Source organism: Diabrotica virgifera, chromosome 3 (assembly GCF_917563875.1).
Source record: "Diabrotica virgifera virgifera chromosome 3, PGI_DIABVI_V3a".
NCBI classification, from domain to species: Eukaryota; Metazoa; Arthropoda; class Insecta; order Coleoptera; family Chrysomelidae; genus Diabrotica; species Diabrotica virgifera.
In genome coordinates, this window is record NC_065445.1 from 187,355,421 (window position 1) to 187,378,674 (window position 23,254).

A 23,254-nucleotide genomic window follows, 5' to 3' on the forward strand; every position below is an offset into this window, starting at 1 on the left:
CGAGTTAACGGGGTTCCACTGTATTTTTAATTATCTTTGGTGTCAATTTCATAAAGAAATGTGAACAGTTAACAACATTATTACTGTTTAACAAATATTGAACCATAATTTAAAAATAAAAGTTTACTCATTAATTTCTATTGCGCCGCCTATGTTTTACAAACGGTGCCGACAATCGGTGTCGAATTTTGTTTTTATACTGGTCCAACTGACATCGTAAGAACAGTAATTACATTAGTCTTATCTCTTTTACTGCGACAAGTAAAAAGAACTGCTTTTCGGTCTTCTGCTGTTCGGTCTAGTGAGGTTTTGGTAAAGTGATTTTCGGTCTAATGAGTTCGGTCTACTGCTTTCGGTCTAATGATTTCGGTCTCTTTACAGTAAACCTGTCACTTCACCCAGTACATGGCGTATAAACCCGATAAGTTTGGAATCAAATTCTGGCTTAAAGCTAACGTCTAATCCAAATATTTATTGCACGGATTTCCTTACCTATGGAAAGATGAACAACGACCAGACAATCAACTTCTAGGGGAACATGTAATTAGCCGTCTAGTGGGCCCATTTATGAATAAGGGAAGAAATGTCACGATACATAAATAGTATTACGAAAGAAGGCTACCAGCAGTACTGGAACAGTAAACCGAACAAGAAAGGATATTCCTTCGTCAATAAAAAACGAAAAGATGGAATTATACAAATCAAAAATTTTCATACACGAAGACTTGAGCTAACCAGGTACCAGTATCAAAAATGTTCTAGCGCTGAATTCTCTTTACTCAAACGATATTGAAATAGGCATAAACAAAAATAAGAAACCTAAAACCATTACCTACTACAACCATACAAAATACGGAGTAGACGTTGTAGATCAGATGGCCATACAGTGCTCAACCAAATCAGCTTCAAGAAGATGATCATGCAAGGCTTTTTTTAATATCTTGGATATGGTAGGAATAAATGCTTGGATTATGTATAAGGAAGTTACTGGTTGTCAAATATCTGGGCAAACTTTCCTACTTCAGTTAGCAGAAGAATTGCAACAAGATCGTCTGACTAAGGGCAGGACAATATCAACGGAAACAAATCAGAGATACAACACCTCAATCAAATAATAAACGTAGGCTGTGATAAAAGCTACAATATCTCGGATATGTGATGCGGGGCGAGAAGTATGGCATCCTATGACTCATAATGCAAGGAGGGGTAGATGGCAGAAGAAGCATCGGAAAAAGACGAATTACATGGCTGAGGTTTGAATGCAGGTCAAAACAACTATTTAGAGCTACTGACTCCAAAATTAAAATAGCTATGATGATTGCCAACCTCCGTAGAAGAGGTAGCACCTGAAGAAGAAGTGGAAAAGTGGGAACTAAAACTAAAATAAAACATGTGAAAGTCATATACCTATGTAAAAAATTTGTGTGTAGGTCTTGTACAAGCAAAATTTAAAAAAAAAAATGTTACTATACATAAATGTTGTGCTTAAATAATTAAATAATTTATTTAAATTAACCAAATGTCTTTTGTTAGTAGGTATTAACTCAATATAGTTTTTTTTTCAATTAAAAAACGACACGAAAACTACTGGCGATAGAAAATTCTAATACCCGTGATCTTGACCGCTCCGGTGCTTTTAGGTATGCAAAAATGTTGGTGCTTCTGGTGTTAAGCTGTCTGGAAATTTACTTTGCTTAAGGGATAAAAAAAATTAGTGTAAGAGGGGCAGAAAGAGCCTCTGCACAACCTTTAAAAATGTATGCTGATATATTGTCCTTACCTGTGGCTTTTTTTGGTTTTAGTCTTTTAATGCTTTGGAGAACATTCTCAACTGATACTTTTGAAAAGTAAAAACCCCCCTGATTCAGTGTACTATTGAGACTTTGTGATCTTTGAAATACAGAGCCAAAATATTCTGCAAAAACATTGGCAGTATCCTGACAGCCACTTATGTCCACACCCCTATAAGAGACCTCTGTTGGAATTTTATTATTTACACCACGGGATTTTATAAAGGAACAAAAACTACTAGGGTCAGTTTGCACATTATTCTCAATATGTTTATTGTGACACCTATCGCCGCCGCCTACGAAAAGTATAACTCCGAAAAATGCCGTCAAGAGTAGAACTTTCAATGAACGCCGCGAATAATATTATTTTCGATTATATGATTGTGAAAACTATAATACCTAATAAAGTGTTACCGAAAAAATTTATTTTTTTGTGAAGTATCGGCAAAAAACATCATTTCTGTTTGTGGGTCCACGAAAATTATAATTAGTAAAAAGTTCTCAGAAATAATTGTTTTCGTCGGCAGAAACAGAAAGGCATTAATGACTATTGGTGTTTTTGCGGGAAACTTTATCGCTTGGCTTTCAGTAGGTTTTTATAGGTTAAAGTTCCTTCGAATAGTTGTGTTGTGTGGTTTTATAAATAAACACCATTTTTCGTTCATTTTTTATTTTAGTTTATTACTATAAAAATATCGTTTTTCCTATAAATTAATGAAAAATTCCTGCAAAAACCCCATATGTCAAATGAATAAAGGTCCTTCATAAATAAACAAAAGGAAAAAATAATGTTATTTATATTGTAAACTGTGTGTAATCAACAAAATAATAAATCACTAATTTGAGAATTTCCGTAAACTTAATACGGTTCAATTAAATAACTTTTTTTTTTAATATCTCTAATGTTGTAAATAATGACAACTGGGGTTTTTGCAAAGAAAGCCTCAATTGCTACGCAACCAAACATACCCACTCACGGCCAATATTATTATTAGCAAACAGACATAAATAACATAAACCTTACGCTAATCAATAATTATTTATGTACGTACCTACTCCATTATAATGTATTGATAACAAATGAGAAAATTATTTATTGTACAAAATAAAAATACTTTGTAGAAATAAATTGCACAAAATTTTATGGGTTTAGTGTACACTCCCACTATATCCAATAATTCTTCTTTTTTTAATGAAAGATTAAGTTGATTTGAGCAGTTAATAGTGTGAGGTAGGAATTTTTGTGCTGTATGTTTTCTATTCCAGATATGTCAAAGTGAATCTTGGCTTAGCGAATTCAGTTTAATATGGGGATTAAAACACCAGGTGTCCGCTTATATTTTCCCTCATTTTAACTACCTACCTATAACTTCTAAACGGCTCAAGATAGAAATATGCGGTTTTCGCTGAAATGTTTTATTTTAGTAAAAGTTTTGTTTAAATGGATTGAATTTTTTATATCGCTTTCAGTTACGAAAAAGAATGGAGGTGTTTTGAAAAAACGTTGTTGACTCTTTTTTTATGGAAACACCCAGTATATTTTTTTTGTAAATTGAAGGATTACGTCATTCACCTATCCAGCGATATAAGGTTTTTTAAAATCGGTTATCAAGTGACTTGATAATTAATTTTTAAAATGAGAGGTGTAACATGGATATATTATAACTAAATAACATGATTAAAATAACTAAGCAAATTGATATTATGTTAAGTGATTTCAACTTTGCTTCTCTCATTTTAAAAATTAATTGCTCAGTCATTTGACAACCAATTTTAAAAAACTATATCGCTGGATAGGTGAATGACTGTTTTTTCAATGTACAAAAAATATATACTGCGTGTTTCATTAAAAAAAGTCAACAAGTTTTTTTTCAAAAATCTGCCATTTTTTATTTAAAAGCAAAATAAAAAATTCAATCCATTCAAACAAAACTTTTACTAAAATAAAACATTTCATCGAAAACCGCACATTTCTATCTTGAGCCATTTAGAAGTTATAGGCAATTAAAATGGGGGAAATATAAGTGGACAGCCGGTATAATAAATATTATATTACCCATTTTCACGTTTATTGCTCTTTCTCAAGATATCTTAGTACCTAACTATTAAAATGATTTTCGTTAAAAAAACAACAGATTTTTCTAACTAGTCTGTTTTTAAACCAAGAGGAGTAATTTAAATTTCCCGCACCGTAAAGCTTGTTTCTAATTGGTCCAAGCTCAGGCAAGTTCACTCCACTGTTATCAAATTTTGACACTAATGACATTTATAAAATTTTGATACATCTGTCTTGTTATAGGTTAATTAAGTTATATCAGCGGTTTTTGTATTTTCTAGGTTATTCCTTTAACTTTTAGATTTTTAGTCCGTTTTTGTATAAAAAAAACAGTTGTTTTTAGAACTTTTTAGCGACGTAGTAGTATAATATAATATAATATTTATGGATTACCGTCAAACGCCGATATGATTAACCAAAAAAGAAGATTAGTCCGTTCTTTAACGGTAAAATATTGCAAAACCTCTAAATTGTAAAGAACCGCTTGGATTGACATGAAATTTGGCATACACATAGCTAACAAGTCAAAGAAAAAAAGTGATATTGTGCCGATATGTGCTTTTGCCCTGGGGGTGGTTTTCACCCCCTCTTTGGGGTGAAAAAATTTTCGACCAAAGAAAGTCAGGAAATGGATAAACTGGTTAATTTTAAGTAACTTTTGTTCTGTAGAGTTTTTTCAGTAAGTCAATACTTTTCTAGTTATTTGGCAGTGAATATGTTCATCTTTTCAACAAAATAACCACGCTTTTAGACGGTTTTTCGCAAATAACTCAAATAGTAAGTACTTTGTCGAAAAGACATTCTTAGCAAAAATATAGCCTGTAAAAAATTTAAAAAAAATGGTGTATACATCACGTCTCTACACCTAGTAGAAGCAGAGTCATAGCTAATGAAAAATAGGTTCATATTCGTCAAATTCCAAATGAAATACTTTAACGTGAAATAACCAAAAATGAAGCACATTTCGGGGAAAACTCATTACAACTTATTTAAAGTGTTTAAAAAAAGCTTCATTTTTGTTTTATAAAAAAAATTTCTAGCATCAAAATTAAACAAGTTACGCTCAAAATAAAGTTAGTCCCTTTTGGTTTTGGTAAAAAAATTGAGAAAATCACCCACTAATTAGTATCTTAAATGAACTTAATCGTTACGACTTCATAAGTTTCTTGACTCCTGTATATATTGTTTATATGATCTGTAAGTTTCATCGGTTCAAAGTCCTTATTATTGAAAGGGCTGTAGTTAAAAGGGCTTAAACCAGTCACTGATCACGAATGTATGCAAATTTAGAAACACCAGATCTTAATCAGTTTTTGTCCAACAGAAAAACAAAAAAATACATGATATTCAGAAAAGCAAATCTAACTTTTTTTGTTTTTCGAGATTTTTGGTATCTCTAACAATTTTTAAGTTATTTTGAAAAAAAGCATATTTTTCAAAATTTAAATTTTTAAAAATTTTACTTTGAAACCAAATTTTTTTACAAATAAGCACTTTGAATCGATGAAACTTACAAATCATATAAACACAACATAAGTAAAATAATTTGTGAAGCGGTAACGATTAATTTGCTAATTAAGTTGCTAATTAGGGGGTGGTCTTCCCGATTTTTTTTTTTTTTTGCAAAAACAAAAGGGACCAACTTTATTTTGAGCGTAACTTGCTTAAATTTAATGCTAGAAACTTTTTGTAAAAACAGAAATAAAGCTTTTTTTAAACACTTTAAAAAAGTTATAATAGGTTTTCCCCAAAAAGTGCTTAATTTTTTGGATATTTCACGTCGAAATATTCTATTTGAAATTTGGTGAATATGAATCTATTTTTCATTGGGTATAACTCTGGTTCTACGAGATCCAGAGACCTAACGCGTACATCATTTTTTTACTTTTTTATAGGCTATATTTTTGCTAAGAACGTTTTTTTCGACAAAATACTTAATTTTTGAGTTATTTGCGAAAAACCGTCTAAAAATGTGGATATTTTGTTGAAAAATGAACATATTCACTTGCAAATAACTCGAAAACTGTTGACTTGGCGAAAAAGCTCTATAGAACAAAAGTTACTTAAAATTAGTCAGTTTACCCATTTCCGGACTTATTTTGGACATATATTTTTTCACCCCCAAGAAGGGGTGAAAGTCACCCCCAGGGCAAAAGCACACATCGGCACAATATCACTTTTTTTCTTTGACATGTAAGCTATATGTATGCCAAATTTCATGTCAATCAAAGCGGTTCTTTAAAATTTAGAGCAACAGCCGTGAAAGAATGGACTAGATGTATTTGGTGGTATTTCTATTGGCTTTCTTGGGTGTGCATCTGTCTTTTCAGTTTACTCCTCTTGGTTTAAAAATAAAGCTTAACACATCTGAATTAGACCAGGGCATTTAGCACTAAAAACACCCGAATAAATAGATTTTTAAATACAGCACCTAAAATAGAGACTTGCAGTTTTTTGCATTATGTTCAGGTTGACGTCAGGAAAAAAGTCTACTATTCAAAAATTGATGGAAATGCATAATTGCACTGTAAAGTGCATAAAATGCATCCAAAATTGCATAAATATAAAAATAAAGTCAAAATCAGTATACTAAGGAACAAAATTTATTATTTGGGCGTTTTTTGGGGTCACTGAATACGATTATGCCATCAGAACTGACTCCCAGATCACCTGGTGCCCAAGGTCAAGGCAGAAACGTCATCTTCTGGAGTTTCGATGGTTTTCGGCATAAAATCGATGCAAATGGATTACTCACGGGTTTTAGGGGTCGCTAAATACGAATATGTCATCAGAATTGACCTCCGGAGTACCTGGTGCCCAGGATCGCTACTAAGGCACGTCATCTTCTGGAGCTTCGACGGATTTCGGCACTAAATTGATGTAACTGTACTAATCGGGGGTTTTTGAGGTGGTTAAACACAAATATGCCATCAGAACAGACCTCTGGATCACCTGGTGCCCAAGGTCACTGCAAGGGACGTCATCTTCTGGAGTTTCGAGGGCTTTCGGTATGAAATTGATGCAAACGGATTACGTACGGGTTTTTAAGGTCGCTAAACGAATGTGCCATCAGAATCTGGCCTCCGGGGTACCTGGTGCCCAGGGATGCTACTAAGGCACGTCATCTTCTGGGGTTTCGAGGGTTTTCTGCATTTAATTGATGCAAATGAATTACTCACGTGTTTTTGGGGTCGCTAACCACGAATATGCCATCAGAGTTGACCTCCGGAGTACCTGGTGCCCAGGGTCGCTACAAAGGCAAGTCACTGTCTGGAGTTTCGAGGGATTTCGGCGCTAAATTAATTGAAACTGGACCACTAGGGGGGTTTTTGAGGTGGTTAAACACGAAGATGTCATCAAGACAGACCTTAGGATCACCTGGTGCCCAAGGCCACTGTAAGGAACGTCATCTTCTAGAGTTTCGAGGGCTTTCGGTATCAAATTGATGCAAACGAGTTACTTACGGGTTTTTGAGGTCGCTAAACACGAATATGCTATCAAAACCGACTCTTTATGCACCTAGAGCCCAAGCTCACTGCAAGGGGCGTCCTCTTCTGGAGTTTAAGATATTTCGGCATTAAATTGATAAAATTGGATTACTCGGGGAGTTTTGAGTCGTTAAACATGAATATGACATCAGAACAGACCACACCTGGTGCCCAATGTCACTACAAGGGACGTCATCTTCTGGAGTTTCGAGAGATTTCGGCACTAGATTGATCTAACTGGACTGCTCGGGGGGTTTTGAGGTGGTTAAACACGAAAATGCCATCAGGACAGACCTTAGGATCACCTGGTGCACAAGGCCACTGTAAGGGATGTCATCTTCTGGAGTTTCGAGGGATTTCGGTACCAAATTGATCGGTATCAGGAACCCCAAAAAGCCATGAGTAATCCGTTTGAATCAATTTAGTACCGAAAACTTTCGAAACTCAATAATATAGCGTGCCCTAGGCACCAGCAGCTCCGGTGTCTGTTCTGATGGCATATTCGTGTTTAGCGAACTCAAAAACCCTCCAGTAATCCATTTGCATCAATTAAATGCCGAAACCCCAGAAGAGGACGTGCCCTACTAGCAACCCTGGGCACCAGGTACTCCGGAGTTCAGTTCTGATGGTATATTCGTGTTTATCGACCCCAAAAAACCCGTGAGTAATCCGTTTACATCAATTTAATGCCGAAAACGCTCGAAACTCCAGATTACGTGCTTTAGTAGTGATCCTGGTTTTTTCTCTGATTCTGGCCTTGGTTTAGAACCTTGAGCCACGTAATTACATATAAAATTATTATTCATTCATACAAAATTGTGCAGTATACACTTATAAATAAAGAATAATAAAAAATACAGCTTACAAATACCAATGTCTACTTACTATATTAATAAATACAAGTATGCTAATTTTTTTTTTTTTTATTTTTTATGTATATTTTTTTATTAACTTTTTTTTCACTACGATAGGAACTAAACCCGATTCAACCTCTAGGAGATTTAGAACCTCTTATTTAGTGTTTTTTTAATCTTTTTTTAATTTTCTTTTATTTTTATTTTTTTGTATTATTTTTATTTTTTTTTAATTTTTTTTTATACAAAGAGGGGCTATATTATGGAATAAATTGATTTTTTCTAAAATGGACGATTTTGGTGAAAAATTCCGAAAGAGGTCGATTTTTATTTTTAAATTACAATTTTTTGGCATACATTTCATACTAATGACGTCATCCATCTGGGTGTGATGCCGATGATTTTTTTAAATAGGAATATGGGTCGTGTGGTAGCTCATTTGAAAGGTTGTTCAATTCTCTATTCAGTAATATAAACATTAATATCATTATTTATACGGGGTGGCCAAAAAAATAATTTTTGCATTAAATTAATTCACGTAAAAAATTAGAATGTATGCAATTTATTTAACTCAAAATACGTTTTACTGCTGTCAGACAATAGAACAAAATTGTTTATTTGCAAAATTACCTCGCTTTTCGTTTAAATTAATTGTTTAAACTGACAAAAGGCATGTGGGAGGCTGACTAATCAAAAATTTTTGTTTATTTGTCAAGTTAACATTTTTTCCTATTTTCTGACGGCAATAGAATGTATTTTGAGTTAAATAAATTACATACATTCTTCTTTTTCCGAAAAATCATCTAATTCAAAAATTATTTTTTTTTGGTCACCCTGTATAAATAGTTATGTTAATGTTTATATTACTGCATAGAGAATTGAACAACCTTTTAAATGAGCTACCACATGACATCTATCCCCATTTAAAAAAATTATCGATTGCGTCATCACGCCCAGATGGATGACGTCACTAGTATGAAATATATGCCAAAAAATTGTAATTTAAAAATAAAAATCGACATGTTTTGGGATTTTTCGCCAAAGTAGTCCATTTTAAAGAAAATGAATTTGTTCCATAATTTAGCCCCTCTCTGTATATACAGTGCTAGTTAAAAGTCTGTACCCCCCCCCCCTCAGTTAAAATACAACTCTCGGTTCGTTTATACGAATTTATTTTATACTAGTTACAGATCGAATTTATATTATACACTAACCAACCATAACATCGATTTCCGGTTTTATAGGAAATAACTGATTCTCGAAAAATCCAGACTCTCCATATTTCGTTTTTTACTTGATCTTCTACGTGCTGCTCGTCCCCCTCTACGCCACTTTCAGTACATGTCGCGCTGACTCTCGAACATTCCAACAAGTTCGAGGTGGGAACTGTTACATGGGCGTCGGTCAAGAGTACTCTTTTGTTACACTGCTCCCCTCTTAAGATCTGAGCGTCCCGATCAGCAACTCTAGACGAAGGCCCAGGATGGCGGAATCTACAGGACTCTCCAGCTCTGCACACACCATTCAAGAAAAAACAGTCTACTGTCTTTGACGGGTATGGTAACTTCGGGTTAATGCAACACACAGTAATTCGTATGCCGGTTTCTCGGAAGACTACTTCAAGCATGCTTCTCACAATCTTCCAATCCAGATTTTCTACTGCATTGCCTATTTTTGGTAAGGCCAAATTTTTGATGTCATAATTACAAACGATTTTCTTCAAATTAGTTAGAGCTCGCCATATGTTCTCGTAGCTTGGCGTGTCCGTATAAGACTTTCTGGTTACCATATACAGCAAAGATCGAGGACCATCTTCCAATCGGAGTACTCTTCCAATTTTAGGTCGCTGATTTCTTAACTCGTCCAGGCGGCCGAACTTTCTATTGAATACGGACGAGATTCCTTTAGTCATCTCGAGGTCTTGGACAATACAGTGGGCTAGAGAGATAGCCCAGTAAATGAACGGGAAATTCGGCGATACCGTGTAATTCTCAGGGGCAACTCCGAATTGCATGAAAATTTGGATTTAGGTTCTACTTACCCTCCACTTCAAAGTTGAAATTGTGCCGTTGGTTGCTTTTACTTGGGGGGTGACAGTCACCCCTTCTCGGGGGTGAAAAAATATACGTTCAAGATAAGACCGGATATGGATAAATTGACTAATTTTAAGCAACTTCTGTTCTATAGAGTTTTTAACGTAAGTCAATACCTTTCGAGTTATTTGCCATTGAAAATATTAATTTTTCGACAAAAAAAACTACGTTTTCAGACGGTTTTTCGCAAAATAACTCAAAAAATAAATATTTTATCGAAAAAAATATCCTTAGCAAAAGTGTAGCTTATAAAAAACCCAAAAAAGTGGTGTATCAGTAAAGTCTATCAATCAAATAAAAACAAAGTTGTAGCTCATGAAAAATACGTTCTTATTCGTCTAATTCCAAATCGAATATTTCAAGGTGAAATCAACGAAAAATTAAGCACTTTTCGGGAAAACCCCATTTAAACCTTTTTAAAGTGTTTATAAAAAGCTTTGTTTTAATTATTAACAAAAGTTTTAGCATTAAAAATAAGCGCGTTAAGCTCAAAATAAAGTGGGCCCCCTTTTTTTTTGTAAAAAATCATGAAAATCTCGCCGTGTTTAGCTCCCCAAATGAAATTAATCGCTACCGCTTTACAAACAATTTACTTACCTATCTATTTTTTATATGATCTGTCAGTCTCACCGGTTTAAAGTGTTTATTTTTGAAAGTGTTTTAATTGAGAAAGCTTGAATGGGTCACTAATCACGAGTGTATGCAAATTTCGAACAGCCATATCTTAACCAATTTTTTTACTCTTTAAGATTTTTCTTATTACTAATACTTTTTAAGTTATTTTGAAAAAATGAAATTTTTCAAAAATTTTTAGAAAATTTTTTTTTACTAGAAAAATAAATGTTTTCAAAAATAAGCACTTCAAACCAATCAAACTTACAGATCATATAAACAATACACATACAGTTAAAATAGGTGGTAAAGCCAAACGATTAATTTCATTTAGGGTGCTAAATAGAGGGAGGTTTTCACGATTTTTTTTTACCAAAAAAAAGGGACCAACTTGTTTTTTCCGTGTAACTCGTTAATTTTTGATGCTGTAAACTTTTGTAAAAAAACAAATAATAAGCTTTTTTCGATGCTTTAAAAATATTAATAAGGTTTTCCCGAAAAACGCTTCTTTCTTCGATGATTTCGCGTTGAATTATTCGATTTGAAATTAGACGAATAAGAACGTATTTTTCATGAGCTACAACTTTGCTTCTACTTAATTTGTAGATTTTACTGGTACACCATTTTTTTTTTCGCTTTTTAATAGGCTACACTTTGGCTAAAAATATTTTTTTCGATAAAATATTTACTTTTTGAGTTATTTGGGAAAAACGGTCTGAAAACGTAGTTTTCTTGTCGAAAAATCAACATTTTAAATCGCGAATAACACGAAAAGTATTGACTTACGTAAAAAACTTTATAGAACAAAAGGTGCTTAAAATAAGTCAATTTATCCATTTCCGGCCTTATTTTAAACACGCGTTTTTCACCCACCGAGAAGGGGTAAATGTCACCCCCCTAGTAAAAGCAACCAACGGCACAAATTCAACTTTGAAGTGGAGGGTAAGTAGAACCTAAATCCAAAATTTCATGCAATTCGGAGTTGCCCCTGGAAATTACACTCCAAAACGGTCATTTATTGGGCTAAGAGGTTTTGTGGAACACTAAAAAGATCTTGCTGAACTTCTGTGTTCACGCCGAATCTAGCACTCTTTCTCTCTGCCTAATTTGACATAAATTCCTTAAAACTTGGCTGTGCGGCATCTTTCATCTCCTGTTGGAGGACTCGGGCTCTTTCTGTTTTATTTGAGCCAGCATATATGGTGCAAGACGTTTTATGTGAATAACTTTTGGTTTACCGTTTGGCAACTTCTTAATTCTGTATATTATGTCATTTATTTTCTACTTAACTTCATACATACCTTCCCATTGTCTTTGCACTTTAGGACACAAGCCTCGACGACGTTGTGTATTATAAAGCCAGACAAGATCACCTACTTCGAAGCTTTCATTCTTGCATCGAGAATCATATTGATCTTTCATTCTGTCACTGGCAATCTGGATGTGTTGTCAGGCAAGTTCATCAATGTTGTTCATTCGTAACTTCAGGCGGTCGACGTATTCTTCGCCTGCAACATGTTCCTCGGAAGGTCTGCAGCCAAACTCTAGGTCGCAGGGCAAACGAACTTCACGACCCAACATGAGGCAGGTTGGTGTCGACCTGTAGTTTCATTCACGGCCGAGCGGTAGGCCATCAGGAATAAATTAATGTGTTGGTCCCAATCTCGCTGATGTTCAGATACAACTTTGGACAAGTGTTTACCCATCGTTCGGTTCATCCTCTCGACCATTCCATCTGATTGAGGATGCAGGGGTGTCGTTCTGGTCTTATTGACACCAATCAATTTACAAACGTTTTTGAAAAGGGCCGACTCAAAGTTTCGCCCTTGGTCGGAGTGGATCTCCAAGGAAACACCAAATCGGCTGAAGAATTCTTTAACAAGTACCTCTGCAACGGTAGCAGCTTCTTGATTCGGGTAATGCATAGGCCTCGGTCCATTTCATAAAATAATCCATGGCTACCAGGATGTATTTATTTCCAGCATCGGTTTCTGGAAATGGACCTGCAATGTCGATTGCTACTCATTCCATAGGACTGCCAACATTGTACTGTCTCATGGGTGCTCTCTTTTTACCAACTGGACCATTACTGGATGCACACAGTTCACATTTCCGGCACCATCTTCTTACATCATCTTTACAGTTCACCCAATAGAACCGTTCTCGAACCTTTGCAGAGTCTTCGTAATACCAAAGTGTCCACCTGATGTACCGTCATGCAACTGACGCAATACTTCTGACACTTTACTTTTAGGTACAATCAACTGAAGCTTAGATTCTGTACCATCATCGTTCTCAAAGGTTCTGTACAGAAGATCATCTTTTAGTACCAGGCAATTCCATTGGCTCCGGTAGACCTTGACTTCCGGACTACATGCACTAATGTTCTGCCAACTAGGTCTCTCACCTCGACGCATCCAATCCAATACTCTCTTTATACATGGATCATCTTCTTGGGTGTCTTGTAACTGTTAAGGCTGCCATTGCTCATTAACGACGGTGGTTCGTCTCACAGGGCAAAGCTGTTCCTCTACTTTAGGCCGGTGATTACAACTTTCACCGCATGGCCGTATCGAGGAAGCATCTGTATTTGAACCAACTCTTCCAGCCCTCTTCACTCATCTCTTCGGCATCGTGTCATGAGTCACCCTCCGTACCATTTCCTCCAAACGTTCTCTTTTTTCTTATCGCCTTTTTCCACGGTTATTACTCGATTGTTTCGTGAAGCTTGGCTAGCTGCTTCGTGTTCCAAGGCAATAGCAAGTGCTTCATCTAAAACTTTCGGTCTTGCTAGTCGTAAAACTTTTTGTGGTTCACTATCTTTCAACTCATTGACGAAGGTATCTACCGCAATTTCTTCTAAAACGCTGTCCGGCACCTCCGGATAAGCCAACCGCACCACACGAGCCACATCTGCTTCAAATTCTTGCAGATTCTCACTTGCTTGTTGACTTATACTTCGAAGTTGTGCTTTGTATACTTGTTGTAGATGGGCATCTGCATTGCGTTTTTCTAGGCGAGTGAACAAGATCTGGTAACATTTTTCTTGACCCTTAGGAATTGACCTTAATATTTCTGCAGCATCACCTCGTAGAGCAGCAGTCAAGGAAACAGCCTTTTCTTGTTCGGTTCAATGACTGGCGGTCGCAATAGCTTCAAATTGTCCAAGGTATATGGACCAAGAGGACTTTCCATCAAATGGTGGTAATTTGAATCTCATATTATGCGACGTTTCGTCTCTCGGTAGTTCGTCTCTCGGTCACTACAGGATCTAAAGCTACTGCATTAACTGACGGTTGCACTTTTGTATCGGTTATCATGCTCTCTAATTCTTTGATCTTCTATTCTACGGCTAAAACTACTGCATTAACTGATGGTATAACTTTCGTATTGGTTACCATAGTCTCTAATTGTTTGATCTTCTCTTCTAGCATTTCTTTATTGTCGTTTACACTTTTCTGTATCTTACCGATTGTTCTAGAATCTTCTTCAAATTTCTCGGTGTTCTGTCTACAAACATCTTTAATTACTTGAGAAACACTTTCAAATTTCTCGTCGCTTTTTCTAGACGTTTCATCAATCTTTGGAGAAGTCTCATCAAATCTTTTAGCAACATTTTCGAATTTATTGTCGCTTTTTCTAGAAGTTTCATCGATCTTTTGAGAAACACTTTGGAGAAAGGTCTTCTAGCAACATCTTTGGTCGGCACACACGTACTTTTCAAAATGTCTTTGAAAAGTCTTTCCGAATACCGAACAATTAACGCACTTTAATTATTCCCGACGAATAAAGTTCAAAAGTCTTTTTTTTTTCACTTTTAATTTATTTACACTCCACACCGTTAACACCACGGTAGCGAGCTTACAGTTAAAATACAACTCTCGGTTCGTTTATACGAATTTATTTTATACTAGTTACAGATCGAATTTATATTGTACACTAACCAATAACATTACACCAGGGTAGAAAAATAAATATGAGCGATTTTAGGGTAAAAATCAATACAGGTATTTGAAGGTGCTAAATCGTAGGGGGGATATAGTTAATTAAAAATACATACAGAGGTACTCGTAAATCGACCTCATTTTTTATAAACAAAGGCCAAACTCAGAAAATATTGTTTTTTGTCTATAGCATTTTTAGCATCATATTTACAGCAAAAGTTGTATTACGAAAGTTATGTATCATGAAAAAACGATTAATTTGAATTTTTATAAGTTAAAATCCATAGAGAATTAACCGAGATAATTGCAAAAATCGACATTTTTTGCACTATTTTGTAAATGTTAATAACTTTTAACAAACAGGCCGTAATAAACTTATTATACATTGATCATAAGGTAATTAAGCGACTTTATTAGTGTACAAAATTTGAAGAAGATCTGTTTGTTATTTTACGAGTTATGTTAAATGTTTATCCCAGACATTGAATGTTTAAACAATCATTCTTGCCCAAGGAGTATTTTTAGAGCTTTTTGGCAAAGTGCAATGAGTTATTAAAGACACAAAGTATTAAGAAATAAAAAAAATAATATATTTGTTTTTTAAACGTTGTTAAACAAGTGAATAAAAAAATGGTGAGTTTTTTCCTTATAAACAATTAGAATATCTTTGTCATTATTTCTGATAAATAATTATAATTGGTTGCACCAAAAATCTGGTAAAAAACACATTAAAAAAGAAAAACAAACTTTCTAGGACCAATAATAGCCAAGTTATACTTTTTTTTGAAAAATCACGTCTCTATTGTTTATAAATATTAAGAGTTGAAATTATTACAGAATGATAATAAATATCTATATTTTATATTGCAAATTGATAAGTACGGATTATCTTCTATTTAAAACGAGTAATAACCCTTTAAAGTGAAATTACTCACGCTGACTGAGCTGGGACCATGTGATGGGGTAGAATGTAGGAGTCCTTCGCGCGTCGAGATTTTGCTATAGAAAATTCAATTTGGAGCGCTTGAAAATTTTTACAATATCTCAGCTTCCAGAGAACGTAGAGCCTTCATTTTTTTTTTAAATTGGGGTAACTAACGAAAGAATAACAACTAAGCTAATTTTCATTTTCCGGAAAAATCGGAAAATTCTGGAAAGTGAACTTCTTTATTCAACATTCATTTACAACGGCAACACTAATATATTTTGATAAGTATTTTCATAAAATATTATAAATTTGTGAATAAATATTAAAACATAATTATAGTATATGTATTTCTATTTATATACAGGGTGGTTCTGTAACAGAAAGAAGATGATTTTCTGTTGGAGTGAATGAAAAGAGAGTGGTAAACTCCAACAGAAGTAGGAAAAAGGAGATCTACTTAATGGAGCCAAAGGAACAACAATGTGGCTTCTGCGTTGAAGAAGCTGAAGTCTCAAATACTACTTTGCAGTAGTACTTGTATGGAAAGATGCTAAGACGAAGAGTATAGAATTGATATAGGACTGAAGATGAAAATTATGAATAGATAGATGTAACTTGAATAGCTAGCTCAATATGCTAGAGAATGGCCACTTGACACTCAAGGAAGGATTCGGCCAATTTGCACGGCTATTTCTGGCTGGACAATAAATTAAAGGAGATGACAATGATGGCTAGAAAAGAAGATATTAAGACAATGTTCACAAAGTAGATAGGGTAAATATAATAATATAATGAAAATAGAATAAATTTTTGGGCGCCAGAAGAAGGATAACTGGGTTAACCCTCTTCCAGGTATTCTACGCTGATATAGAGTATATTAAATTTGTAATAAAAGTATATTAAATCTACAAATATAAAGGAGTAATATGAGAAAAAAAAATATGCACAATAAATATATATTTATTAAATTTAACTACTAGATGTTCACAATCTCCGAGTTAAGACAAGTAACTAGTCAGTGACTCTAACATGACAAAAAAAATGATACTAGTGAAAGTCAATTACAAAATTATCACACAAATGTGATCTAAGAATAATCTTAATAAGGTTAGAAAATCTGAATAAGGGTACCTCTAATACAGAAAGTACAACTTACACCTAGGTTAGTAGAACCTTCACCAAATAATAATTGTACGTTTATAATACGTACACCTTAATTAAATATTACCTGATACGATAAATAATATATAAGTAACTCAAGGTGAGTTAGACAGGCACAAGCCTTTACCTAATAAATAAATCTACGGTTGGATATAACAGATCCTTTTTATAACTCGTAGTTTACAATAATGACTCAACAAGTGAAACCAAACTCTATTCTGAGGGAATAGAGCCCAGAAGTGTATATGAATTTAATAAGTTAAAGTTAAATAAAGTTAATAATTGAAATTTTGAATAATATTTGAAGTTAATTTGAAGAATTTTATTTAAAGTAGACTAAAATAATGAAATAATGTTAAATTGTTATATAGAAAGGAAAACCAGCATAAAAATAATCAAAATAAGAGTACCAACAACTTTTGCAGGGGAAAATATCTGAGCTCAGAGATCTTTACCTTAGGGATTATGCAGTATGGGGAACGCTATCAATTAAATATTATGTTAAAAAAAAATACTATAAAAATATGAAGCAGGAAAAATTTGTGTGCAATTAAACTATAAAAAAAAATATGTCCTGAATATCACAAAAAACAGTCTGTCTTTACTAAAAACGCACCAAATGTCCCCAAACAAACCCCTTTTACACAATCGTCTGGCTGATGTAATGAGCACCCAGTGGTGCTAACTTTCGCTTGCAGCGGTCCTGCTGGAGGTACAGGAAGGCTGGTGGAAACAGCTGGAGGTACTTAAAGGAAGAACAACTGGAAATGATCCAGGCTGGTTGTCCAGTGATTGTTGCTCGAGGAGTGGTCTGTCCCTGGTGGTGTTAGGTGGTTTTTGTTTTTTAAGATTTCATAGTAGATGCTAAAAAACACAGTATGGTGTTACTACCAATCTACCAATGTCAAAAAAAAGAAGCAAGAAATACGAGGAGGTGGTTTTATTCCTATGGGAATAAGAAGAAATAGGTCATTAAGTCCAAAAACTTGAATGACTAGACAGTTCGACTCTTTATCAAGTTGTTATCGGATGACCTTGGTCAAATAACACATGTAATTTTCGATTTGAATACAAGATATAATTACTGTGAAATAATATTTCATTAATATACAGGTATACAGACATATTATATTAGGCTGAAATAGTATGACTATGCAATGGATACTTATTTAATCATCTTTCAAAAGATAGGAGATCTGAACTTGAAAGGAGTATAAAAAAATTAATTTAAATGAGCTCTATTTTCCAAGTAAAAGCAAAATCCACAAAGAATACATCATTTTCTCAAGATGAGTTTGATCGAACCATGAAAATAGCCTACATAAAATTTAATTAGCAAATTAGTCAAGGACATTCAACATGGCGGAATAAAAGTAATAATTGTTTTTTTTATTTACCGGGGTGGAACTCCATTATGCGGTACAATTCTTCAAATTCACTGTTCACTGATCCTGGATGACTACAATATAACTATTTAATAACTTTGGAACTTAGAATTATAGGTAAATCTTAGTTCAATAACCCCGCATCTACGTAGACTCACTCCTCAAAGCACAATGGCGTGTTCAGTTCAACGGCCCAAGAACCTCGTGGCAATTCTCAAAATCCCTAGCTGTCAAAGTGGGGAAACCAATGTTGCCACGTTTAAATGTGACGTCAGCAAGCATTTTAAAATTCTGTGATGGGTTTTAGTTATATTTTAATAAACATTGAAAGAAAATAATTCTGAGAATAATTAAATAATATTTTCGATAATTAATAATATCTTCCCATCAATAATCGATTCTATAAGGGGCGGAACGTCACAGTTCGTGTTATTCTCCTTGGTGTCTGTACGGAAAACGACTTGATTTAAAAAATATCTTCATAGAAATATACAGGACCATTAACACTACAATCTAAAAATAATGTGAAATATACAGAGTGCTTCAAAAAAAATGGTACCTATATCAAAGATATATTTTTTATGGAACACCCTACACCTGATGAAATTTTTAAATTGCCTTAAAAATAAGCTAGACTATACCTAAGTACAGAGTGTTTTGATTTATTTCAATTTTTATAAAAATGTAAAGTTTTAGAAAAAATAAATATTTACGAATCTAAGAATCGATGACAATTTGTTTCTTGGATCTTCATAATAGACTATTCAGTATATTTAAACAGATGTTTATTGTAACAAAATTTATAATTACTTAATCGTACATTTTTAGATTTAAAAATTAATTGAAAACAAAAACGTTCTCAAATTGAAAAAAAAAATTATGTATAGATTATAATTATTGATATTCGTTAATTCTACACAGTTTTTGTACAGGTTCATTAATGTCTTCCATATTATCCATAATTTCTTAAAATAAATCAAATGTACCTAGCTTTGCATAAATTGCAAAGATGACACTGACGAAAAAAGATGCTATGCTTCTTTTCATGAGCATTTTTCAGTGCGTCACAAATGATAGAAAAAAGGTAAGTCCGTGATAGTACACATTTATGACATATATTCTAACATGACATTTTAGTTAAATCTGACAGTTGTCACATTTTATTTGCAATTTGGCATAAAAACAAATCAATTGTGTTTATTGCATTTATAAAATGGTATTTTCTTTGATTTGTATAGTCTTATAAATTGTACAGATTATATTCGTAGATATATTATATAATTAGTAAATAATTTTTTTTTCGATTATAGCGCCATCTATTGACAACTAGAATAAATGTCACCGACGAAATGTAATCACCAACGTGCGTTTTTTCTGTCACATACAATTTAATGCGTTAAAAAGAAATCGAAAAAATGTGACGCACTGAAAGATCCTCATGAGAAAAAGCATACAATCTTTCGACAGTTATTATAGATGACGAAAGTGAAGTTGAAGATTTGTTTAAAAAAATTTGGGATATTGAAAACGGCTCGATTGTTTACTAGTACTAGCATGTCGTGTAAAAATCTACCCTGCTTTTTCGCCTTGTCAGTAAAGGCATGCGAGCTTCTGGCATGCTAATTACTCGCAAATGTGTTTTGTGCAAGCCTGTCACTGGCGTATGCCAGCAACTGGCATGCTAGCTACTTTCCTAATTTACAAGCATGTGTGTAGCCGGCTTTACTAAAGTTTAAATCTTTGTTTTTTTTTATTTAAAAAGACAAAGTCGCATCCACCCGAAGGTTATTAGCGACATTTCTGTAACATTTTTAACAATATTAAATCAAAAATTGGTAAAAATGAATTACAATTTGTATGCAATTAAACCTTTGGAGCAATAATTGGATTCCACGCACTAACACTTTATTTTTGGAATGAACTTTAAGATCGCTAGCGACACTCCGACACTCTCTTTCTGATGCATCATTAGTGATAGCGTTACGCGCACTAGTATCTGCTTGTTCATATTTCCTTCAATGCCTATGTGGGATGGTATCCACAGGAAGTGGATTCTTCTGAAACTTTCTTGAGCTTCCATTAGTTCGGCCTTGGTTCTTTTCTCAATGGGGTGTTTATGGTATATATTTTGCATAGCTTTGACTGTGCTAAGAGAGTGGGAAAGGACTGGGCAACAAGGGAGGTTTTAATATATACATAGTTTGATGGCTTTTAACAAACCAAAGAGCTCTGCAGTATAGATGCTGGAATTCATAGAAAGATGTAGGAGCATAACAAGGCGATGAAAAATTCCATCAATATTCTTTTGAAGTAGAAACTTGAATCTTAATGTTGGCTTAATTGAGATGTGTCACTTTCCCAGTCTGACGCCTCACTGCCAACATAACTATTAATTTTTTTAAAAATGAATAACCATTTTCAATTTCGTTGCAAAACGAAAATACAGCCGAACCATATTCTAGTCCAATCAGAGAGTTACCAATCAGAGAGGTAGACCGGTAGAGAAACTCTACCGGTTTCGAAACTTATTAGTCTCTCATCAGGAGGCACATATGCTGCTCTCCCTGATCCAACCAAAACAAACTCCAGGGTGCAGTCCCGAATTGCAACGACCGAAATGGCATAGATGCCCTAGCGGCAACTGCTAGCAAAAAGACTAAGTTTTCACTCTAATGGCACATAGAACATCCCACCAGAATGAAAACAATGGGAACCTTCTCTGGTTACACCTCCGAGGCTTCTACAATTTGCAAGCCATACGGATGCTGAGACTAAGGAAGATGAGGGAATTCTACAATTTACAATTCACGTCCCATCTGCTCAGCGCGGTAAAGTTCCAACGAGAATGGTTCCCTTCATACTCCACACAGAGTGAATGTAAATCAAAAATGAATAACCATTTTCAATTTCGTTGCAAAACGAAAATACAGCCGAACCATATTCTAGTCCAATCAGAGAGTGCCGCAAGCACCTCTACCGGTTTCGAAACTTATTAGTCTCTCATCAGGAGGCACATATGCTGCTCACCCTGATCCAACCAAAACAAACTCCAGGGTGCAGTCCCGAATTGCAACGAACGAAATGGCATAGATGCCCTAGCGGCAACTGCTAGCAAAAAGACTAAGTTTTCACTCTAATGGCACATAGAACATCCCACCAGAATGAAAACAATGGGAACCTTCTCTGGTTACACCTCCGAGGCTTCTACAATTTGCAAGCCATACGGATTGCATTCAATAAGTTTCGAAACCGGTAGAGGTGCTTGCGGCACTCTCTGATTGGACTAGAATATGGTTCGGCTGTATTTTCGTTTTGCAACGAAATTGAAAATGGTTATTCATTTTTGATTTACATTTACTCTGTGTGGAGTATGAAGGGAACCATTCTCGTTGGAACTTTACCGCGCTGAGCAGATGGGACGTGAATTGTAAATTGTAGAATTCCCTCATCTTCCTTAGTCTCAGCATCCGTATGGCTTGCAAATTGTAGAAGCCTCGGAGGTGTAACCAGAGAAGGTTCCCATTGTTTTCATTCTGGTGGGATGTTCTATGTGCCATTAGAGTGAAAACTTAGTCTTTTTGCTAGCAGTTGCCGTTAGGGCATCTATGCCATTTCGTTCGTTGCAATTCGGGACTGCACCCTGGAGTTGGTTCCCATTGTTCCCATTGGAGGTTCCCATTGTTTTCATTCTGGTGGGATGTTCTATGTGCCATTAGAGTGAAAACTTAGTCTTTTTATTAATTTTTTTCTTTATGGACGTGAATTTTCGTTTTGTGGATCTTTCCTTTAAATGGGGGTAAACTAGACTGAGCATATGGGACAAAGCTGATAGGTCTGTGATATATTCTTGAATTGTGGTTATAGAATCTGTTGATCCCGTGATATTCATTAGGAGCATGTTAAGTTGATCAAAGTTTAGAGGGAAAGGTAGAGGATGATTTTCTATGAAGTTTTTAGCAGGGTCAAGTAAGAGAGAAAATGAGCTTTCAGAAGTGCTTGCTGAACTAATTTTAGCTTTTTTAGATTTTGCTTGGACTTTAGGTGGTGGAAAAATGTTACATTCTTTTGAAGATGGATCTGCTTCAGGTGAAATAATTTCATCAAAGTTACGTTTTGGTTGATTAATTATGTGACTATCCTTATTTGATGCATCTTCTTTGTTCGGTATCTCCGGGACATTGGAAATAGACATTTGTTCACACTGAGAAGGGTTTGTATCATTGGGTGCTTGCAAAGATATATTTGTTGCGCTGGATACCGATGCTTCATTGTTTTGGTTGGGGTTTAGTTGAGCTAGTGGTTCGGAGCACTGTGATGAAATGTGACCTGGCTTCTTGCATCTAAAGCAAACTAAACTGTCTTAAGAGATGAATATTCTATATATCGTGTTGTCAAAAACAAGAGTAAATAACTCTGGTAGTGTTAGACTGTGAGGACTGATATAGATTTGTCTTCGAAAACTAAGGATGTGATGAACTCAGGCATAGAAGCACTAATTTTGAGGAATGTCATGGGGGAGACAGGAACTATGCCGATTTTTTGTAACTCATTGATTAGCTAGTCGTGAGGTATTGAAGGACATACGCCGGAGAGCACAAGTCGTTCCGCTGGTGCAACTAACCTTCTTGCTCTGACAATTTCACCTTGTATTTATATTTGACCATGATTATTCATAAAAGCATCCACTATTTGTTTATTGGATAAATACATACATATGCGATTATTAGATAATCTAGAAGAGAAGATTATATTTTTCGGTTGAATTATATTTCCAAGTGGGAGAAGGTAGTCTTAAAGTTTGGTGTTTTCTAAGGCACTAAAGATAATTGCTTGGGACTTTAAAGGAAATTGCACTCTCGACGCTGCCAAAGAGTATGACTGACGTTTATTTGACTTTGATGGTCTTGTATTGTAGAACTGTTGTGGGATTCCATGTTTGAATT

General features: G+C 34.6%; 1 protein-coding gene and 1 long non-coding RNA gene across 2 annotated transcripts in view; one reads left to right on the forward strand and one right to left on the reverse strand.

Moving 5' to 3' along the window:
* LOC126882255 (zinc finger protein 91-like) overlaps nucleotides 1-23,254 on the forward strand; it is a 49,016-nt gene that overhangs the window by 22,869 nt on the left and 2,893 nt on the right. The window lies entirely within an intron of this gene.
* LOC126882256 (uncharacterized) lies at nucleotides 17,446-18,603 on the reverse strand. The gene is made up of 2 exons (XR_007697246.1): nucleotides 18,324-18,603; nucleotides 17,446-17,790 (listed from the first exon to the last, which is right to left on the reverse strand). It is a non-coding gene; the product is annotated as an uncharacterized LOC126882256 (long non-coding RNA).